The sequence below is a fragment of the Cygnus atratus genome, chromosome 14, assembly GCF_013377495.2.
Source record: "Cygnus atratus isolate AKBS03 ecotype Queensland, Australia chromosome 14, CAtr_DNAZoo_HiC_assembly, whole genome shotgun sequence".
Taxonomy (NCBI): domain Eukaryota; kingdom Metazoa; phylum Chordata; class Aves; order Anseriformes; family Anatidae; genus Cygnus; species Cygnus atratus.
The window spans coordinates 769522-777352 of NC_066375.1; the positions used below are offsets into that span (position 1 = coordinate 769522).

At 39.5% G+C, this 7831-nt stretch overlaps 1 long non-coding RNA gene across 1 annotated transcript; it reads left to right on the forward strand.

Annotated features, from left to right (window-relative positions):
- Nucleotides 1-2206: 2206 nt before the first annotated feature.
- Nucleotides 2207-6936, forward strand: LOC118254921 (uncharacterized). The gene is made up of 3 exons (XR_004780812.1): nt 2207-2345; nt 3578-3762; nt 6500-6936. It is a non-coding gene; the product is annotated as an uncharacterized LOC118254921 (long non-coding RNA).
- Nucleotides 6937-7831: the final 895 nt, after the last annotated feature.

The following is a 7831-nucleotide window of genomic DNA, read 5'->3' on the forward strand; positions in this document are numbered from 1 at the left end:
CACAATTCTACAATTACTTGTATACCTGTCTAATAGCAGTTGGAGTATTCAGGGTAGAAAATTAGATGTCATCAGTACACTTGGAGAAGTACGGAGATGTATCCTGTGGGCATTAAAGCACCAAGGAATACAGAGAAGCTGCTGCTGACTAGCAAAATAGCAATCAATAGATAATACAAAAGGAGAAGAGAACAAACATACAAGCAAACCAACCAATCAACCAAAACCAAAACTAAAAACAAAACCAACAGAAAAATACAGAACCCCGAGAGCATTCCTGAAATTTTACTATTTGTAGAATCACTTAACATGGTGTTTGGTTGCATCAATGTCCTCTGTCAGAACATTTTTGCATCAGAAACCAATGCATTATTTACAATGTAAATGATCATTTTGTATTTATTCAAAAGCCTTTTCAGTTGTGCTTTGTTAAATCATGAGTAAAGCCCTGAAGACAGAAGTCTCTGGACAGTCTGTGCTCCATACTGCTGCAGCTCATGCCCTCTTCCTCTGAAGTCAGCAAAAGCCACAGCAGGAGAACACAAGAATACGTGGGCCCTTTTCTGTGCTCGTCTGATAAGGTCCTAAGTGTATCAGGTGCTATGGCAAAATGCTGGAAGGTTCTGAAGAGCTGGTGGTTTCAGCAGGAGTGTGAGTGCTCGGAAGATACGTGGATTGGTGGTACTAAAACCCCATCTCACTCCTATGAGCTTGAGCTGAGAGAAGGTGATCCCATGCAGGAGGTGCAATTGAAGGTAAGATTGAGAAAGGGTTGAAGATGAAGCAGAAGATAAGTTCCGTGCTCAGAATCTCCTGATCAAAGACAGCCAAATACTGAAAGTTTGCTTCACTGTATTTTCCTTCCCCCCTATCACTGGATGTGAATGAACAGGGAAATCTTCCATATACTCCCTCAGTGTGTAAAAAAGATGTACTTTGATTTGAGAATGGGATGCCGTTTTGACTGGAATGGTAGAAAGCACGTCAGTAGTTTAACAGTTGTAAAATTAGAAGGAAAGAAAACCCCAAAGAGATGAGAAAATAACTCGTATTAAAGCAATAGAATAGTTTTATGCTATAATAGCATTCTGTGCGGCTTAAAGCAGCTCAAAGCAATGCTCTTCTCACAGTATCTGCCAAATCCTATCAGGAGTGTAAAGTGACATTATGAAGTCTCCAGATGTATTTTCATGTCATTGGGCTGATTTGTGTCATTTGATGAATTGCACGTTTGTAAAATCAATGTTATTCACCCTGTGTATTTTGCTTTTGTCAAAGTTCTCTGCTACAGACAATAGCAATTCATGTAAGAGTTATCACTTCATAAGATCTTAACATCACCTTATTTAAAAAAAATCATTTTCCAGTAGTGTTGGTATAAAAGATTAATGGGATACAGGAAAATACATTAGGTGAATTCTCTTTAATTTTGCTTAATCACATCTGCTATTTTTTTAAACACAAGGAAAAAGGGAAAATTAAATCTGCGTGAGAGGCACAGGACAAACTCTTGTTCTCTTGCTCATGGCAGTTAAGCCCAGGATGGGTCCGTTAACCCCTGATGTGACTGGGGGATGGCTCAATCCCAGCCTGCCTGGGCTGGACACGTCGTAGGCGACTTCAGCTTGATCCTGTGTTACCCCTTAGGGCTTCTCCAGCTCCTTTCAAGGCAGAGAATGGGCAGGTGTGCTGAACTCGAGGCTCTGAGGAGTACTCACAAGTGGTGAGATGAACCCACTTCTGTTGAGCAAGGTAAGACGTGCACCTGGGTTGGCAGGAAGGACTCTGTTCATGTAGGCACGCCAGTGCAGTGATAGATGGGGTTTTGTCTTCAGTAGTTGTATGCAATAATTAATCCTGTGAAGGCTTAGAAACCAGAAAAATGTCTGCAGCAGGACATTGAGTGGGAATGCTTTTAAAATTCTCTTGATAGGTGCTGGTGATTTTTAACTGTATTGAATTATTTAGATGGAGCCTTTTGGTCCTCCAGGATCTCCGCTGAAAGTGCTGTGGCAGGCATTATTCCTCTAATTTGAACAATGACCTTGCACGTGAGGAACAACTGCCTGTTGCAGCTTATTGCCATAGGTAAAATTATTCTGGCAAACACAAGATAAAAAAGAAGAGCATCTTAGTAGTAATATAACTTGTGACAGTGAGTTGTTTACAGGTTTAATGGTAGCTTACAGATCAATGTACATTGCAGGAAGTCTCGTTCATCATAGTTTTGACTTGATCGTTACCTTGTGGCAAGTTCTCCACACCTTTCTGAAAACCATCTGCACCCCCCAGCAATTCCCCTTGAGCAGTGCCTCCACGATGCGACCACCTCACACCTCACTCTGGTTGGTACCCTTCTTGAAAGTGTTATCAATCTGTTGACTTTTGAATGTGCTGTGAAATCAAAAGTGACTCTGCTACTGTTGCTGCATTTACGTTAATGTATTAACATAAGTATTAATAAGTACTGGACTACATGTGGCAAGTCTGACTCACTGACTGTGATTCTTCAAGGTCTTGATTGACAAAGACTATCCTTCCTAATTTCCTGGTTTTAAAAACAGAAATGTAATAAATAAATAAAAACCTGTTTCTTCTGATCCTGTTTTCTTTTAGACAAATTATTTCTTGACTTATTTTTTCTTGAAGCTTATCAGCTTTTGCATTTCATTTTCAAGTTTTATTTATTTATTTTTTTGCCTTAGGTCTTGTCAGGTAAGCTGACTTTGAGAGGAACGTTTATCAGCTCTGTTTTAGTTTTGTATGCAAAGTTTAGTGGCTTTTCTGATGACCCAGCATAATGTAATTCTATTTTCTTTGTCTTTTGTCTTATCCTTTCTCTTCTCTTCTCTTCTCTTCTCTTCTCTTCTCTTCTCTTCTCTTCTCTTCTCTTCTCTTCTCTTCTCTTCTCTTCTCTTCTCTCTTTCTTTTTCCTTTCTTTTCCCACACCATACTTCTATTAGATACTGTATTTGATCACACATAACAGTGAGCTTTATCAATCATATGAATTAAGTAATAACACTGAGCGGCTATTTGCTCTATTCTGGCTAATTTTTCATAGTGGTATAGGATTTTAATAGCCTCACTTGAGCTGTACTGCATAGTTAAGAACACATCTGCTGAAGAATAAGTCATCCATTTGAATAGTCTAAATAAATAGATTTGGTCCTGTATTGTAATTAACTCAAGTTTTCAAATTTGTATTTGTTATTCCAAAAAGGGAGAACAGAATGAAAAATTCAGAAATGTGTCATAGTATAATTAAATATATTTATGGCTGTATCTATCCATCTCTTTGTCTATCAAAACCTGCATCCTTTCCTTCCTCTGGAGCAGCATAAGACTTGTTAGTGCTTTCTACACCAGTGTTTTAAAACTTTGGCTGGGCCATTGCAATCGTAAGCTGGTAGATGTTAGGACGGGGAAAAAAAAAAACAAACAACTTGTACAGTGACTTTACTGTCAATGAACTGAAGCAGATGAGGTTTGTCAGACCACTTTTTCTGTGTGTGTTTGTGTGTGGGGGGGAAGTAGTACCAAATTAAAATGTATCATCTTGACCTGACTCTCACAGGAAAGCCTTTGGAATACCTACAGACAAACGCGGATCAGTTACTTGTCCTGTAAGATGCAAAGAGAGAGAGAGAGAGAGGTGCATCACTGCTGTTTCCTGAAGCTGAAGTGTTGAGCACATATATCAAATCCATGTAATGGAGGAGCATCACATGGGAAACACAGCCTTCAAGAGAGATTTTAATGGTAGGTTAAATTCTGGTTCTAAGAGTGATAGTTGAATGAAAGTACAACATAATTATGGATTACAGGTATTAAGTTGCAGAGCAATTGCAGTTGTCTCTCAATATACATTTCTTGTCATCCTCTACTGGGGCTCTGCTCCTCCTGCCAGTTCTGGGAAGAAGGAGATGATTCAAAGAGCAGCTAAAATGATTAAAGCTAGGATGGGATTTATGAGCAAAGATTAAAGAATTAAATATGTATAGGCTGTCTAAATGATGACTTAAGGGGAAGTATAACTTTTTATGAGTGTTTGAAGGTTACAAATATAAAGGATTGGAAGAACCATTCAGCATGGCACAAGCAGAATTGCTAAGAGTAATGTGGTGATGCTAAGAAAAAGTAAATTTTCAAATGCCAGTAATACCATTTGATCACATTTATGTAAAGAAAAAAAAAAGCCAACCTAACTATGTGGAAATGACAGGAATGTAGGAATGTCTTCAGTTCTCAGGTTCTTAGGTTTTTAGTTGCTACTCTTCTCACAGGAACGCAGCCAGCTTGCTGATGCAACGCTTGGCTGAGGTGCACAGTGACATTTCCTACCTGCAACAAGAGAAAAGGTGTAGTTAGATGCACTGCAGAAGAACTCTAGCAAATGGAGACAGGGTTGAATTTCATTGGTCTTCTATCAAAAGAACAACTGCTTGTGGGGAAAACCCCACTGCTGCCTGCACCTACCTTCCTCTCTGAAGCTGTTGTGAGGGAACCTGTTTTCTCACTGGTTTTGATACATGGATAAAAATCTATTCCTAGGGTGCAAAGTGGGAATTTCGTTGTATATAAAAGTGGTAGATGCTGGGTGGAAAATGGACGAGGTTAAAGACCTTGTTTGTCCTTGGATCTGAGTTATAGACTATGGCACGTTCCCAGGCTGTAGACTAGATGAGCAAGATTGATTTGAAAAGATGCCAGATTAACTAAGGTAGAACTAAAAGGAATTAACATGAGAAAAGACTGCCTGGCTCATGGAGATCAGCTCGGCAGTCACAGGCCAGGCTGTCTGGAAGGCTCTAGGAAACACCCAAAGAAGTATCTGCACTGATGAAGAGCTTATTGTTGCCTTTGTCTTAATGTTTATGTATTTCATGTCATAATCAGAGGTGCCATATTGCCTGTACTAAGAAATGTGAAGTTCTACACACTGGTTGCAAGTTGAAAAATATCACGTCATTAGTAAAGATAGAAAATCTTGTCATTTTTCTAGTTGAGACCTATAGCATTAAGTAGGTTACGGAAAACAGCTGAGAAGTTATAATCCATACTGCATCACATCATCCCAAACTGTGTGACTGTGTGGCTTGGGCTTTCATTTGTTTTCTTTTGCTCTTTTTCTGAGATGATCTAAAGGAGACATATATATACATATATTTTTGATATGGGCTTAACGTTCGTATTAGGAATCATTTATATTTCAAAACCCAAGTGTTATACTGGTTGAACACCAAGCAGGTTTTTTTCAATTACCTTAATGCACTTTCCCAAAGCACTTCTTTTTCTAGGTAATTTGTTTTTATATCTCACCCAGAACTCTGAAAATGCAGGGAGGCCTTCTTATTGTTATCCTTGAGTGATGACCCCGAGTTAAACAGCATCAACTAAATATCTGCAAGGTGGCTGAGAACAAGTTTCTGAAGACTGTTCTGGGAAGCGATGGTGGGGTTGGCACCGCAGGAGCAGAGCTGGGGCAAGTGTCCTGGCACAACTCCTCCAGCCCCTTCTCACACAAAGCAATTCGCTTACTTTGGACAGCACTGTGCCCCCATGTCCCCAGGGGGGACAGAGTGCTAACATGCTGGTACCCAGCATCACCAGCATGGAGCTCGAGGTGGGACCTGGGACCTGACCCTCATTTTCCTAAAGATTTAAACTAAAATGAGAGCCGGCTTTGCCAAATTGCCACCTTCAGATTAACTATCCTGAGGCAGACAATATTTTGTTGCTCTGTAGGGGAATTAGATTCATATATTAGACAAGAAAATCATGTAGCACCCTTTAGGAGCTTCTCTAGGTTTTATTTGGGGATGTATATATATATAAATATATATATTTTGGGATGTGTGTATATATATATATATATGTATGTATGTATATGTATATAAAAGAATATATGAAAACCAGAGGAAGTATTCTTATTAACTAGCTAGGTTGAAATATGGTTGTGTTGACAACACATAATAAGATACAGACATTTCGACTAAAAAAAACCAAAACGCACAAAAATCAAATTATTTCCCAAAGATAGGCATCATGGATGAAATTGCCTCCATACGTCACACTAATTAAAGTCTATGAGATTTGCTGTGACTGTCAGCTGGTATTTACTTTTCTGCTTAACTGTCTGATAATGGTGCTGAATTAACCAAACAGATGATCTTTTGATTTCTTTGCATGCCTATGTCATGTCTTACACTGACAGGTATCTTTTCTGACCATTTCATCAAAACACAAGCACTGAAAAGTTACAGTGGATTTAGTGTTTTTTTTTTTTTTTTTTTTTTTTTTTTGCTTTTTTTTTAAGCCAACGGGATCAATGGGATGTTTCCATTGCATTCCAGGAGATCTACTCTATTAAACCTCCTCTGAAAGCCTCCTGTGACAAAACAGCAGCAGATTGCATTTTTCTCTTTCCTTAAAGCACTTTTCAGTCCATTGAGGAGCCTTGTTGCCACTTTCACATGGACTTTCCTCCTGTCTACAGGCCATCGGTGGTGCAGAGACCACGCACCAAGCAATGCTGATTCTCCAGATGTGCCCAGAGGTGCCCAGGCAGCCAAGGAGGAGACACCCCTGCACTGACCCAGCACTGGAGCATCCTTGTGGGCTGGACCGAGGGAAATAAACGGGCAGTAAGAGCAGCTGGCACTTTGAAAAAGGAGTGGTAGGCCAGATGGGGTCAGCAGAAAAATATTTATAGTGGAAATGGTGGAGCTTCCTTTTCACAGCTGATTTTTGATGTGATTCTCTTGTCTTTAGAAAGATGAAACTCCAGTAAGTGATCCTGCATCTTAACAGAGCTGTCAGCAAATGACTTCTGTCCCAATGTTTTGGTGCCATTTTTCCTGAGCGGCCTGTGTAATCGATGGTGAATCTTTACATGCCCAGAGTGAGTTACTCAGATCCAAAGCCATTCTGGAAACAGTCTGTCTGACAGCCTTTTTATTGGCAAAGAAGCTATTTAAATGAGAAACCTGTGTGACAGATGAACTAGCTGCCCCATGCGATGGCAAACGGAAGCTGATGAATTCTGCTCGGGCAACCAGGTGACCTTTCTGCTTTCCACTCTAATTACTTTCCTGTCAGATGTTCAATTAGAGTGACAGGGTCCCAAATTCCCAACGATCTCTGTTTTGTCTTAGAAGATTAAAGGGTGGCAACTATTTTCAATATGATTATCATCATTATCTCTGGGAGATTTTATACTTCAGAAGTCAAAGTCATAATAGCCCAGCTCACTGCAATTATTTGCAAATTGCCTTAATGTATTTTCCAGAAGCTTTTCCTTCACTTTGTAATTTATTTATTTGCTAAGCCAATAGAACATTAAAATGTTAAAATGTCTATGAACCTATATGAAGCCTATCTGATGGTAACTTGCATGGACTCAGCATCCTGTTTACCCACCAGTAATCTTATACATATTTTGTTAAAATACCCCTATGGATGTTCTTTTAAGTAAAATACTTTGAAGAATTCCTCCCTTTTTCCTTCTTTTCTTCTTTTTCTTTTTGGAGATATTGCAGTAGTTCTCTATGGTAGTAGAAATGTTTGTGAAAATATTTGTACAAACCAGTATAGGAAAATATCTACAGACAGAAAACATGATTGGCTTCTCAAAACATGCCTTTTCTCTGGAAGCATGTTTCTAAAGTGGAAGACTGACCCACCGAGGAATGGAAACAGCAGTGTACTGGGAACCACACAGTGGGGCTCCATTTTCTGTTGCAGAAGCAAGCAGGTCTAAGAGCTACTGGGGTGTTTTTGGGTGCACTCACTGAATGCACTTCTTATTCTCAACGGGGAGTAGAGGATG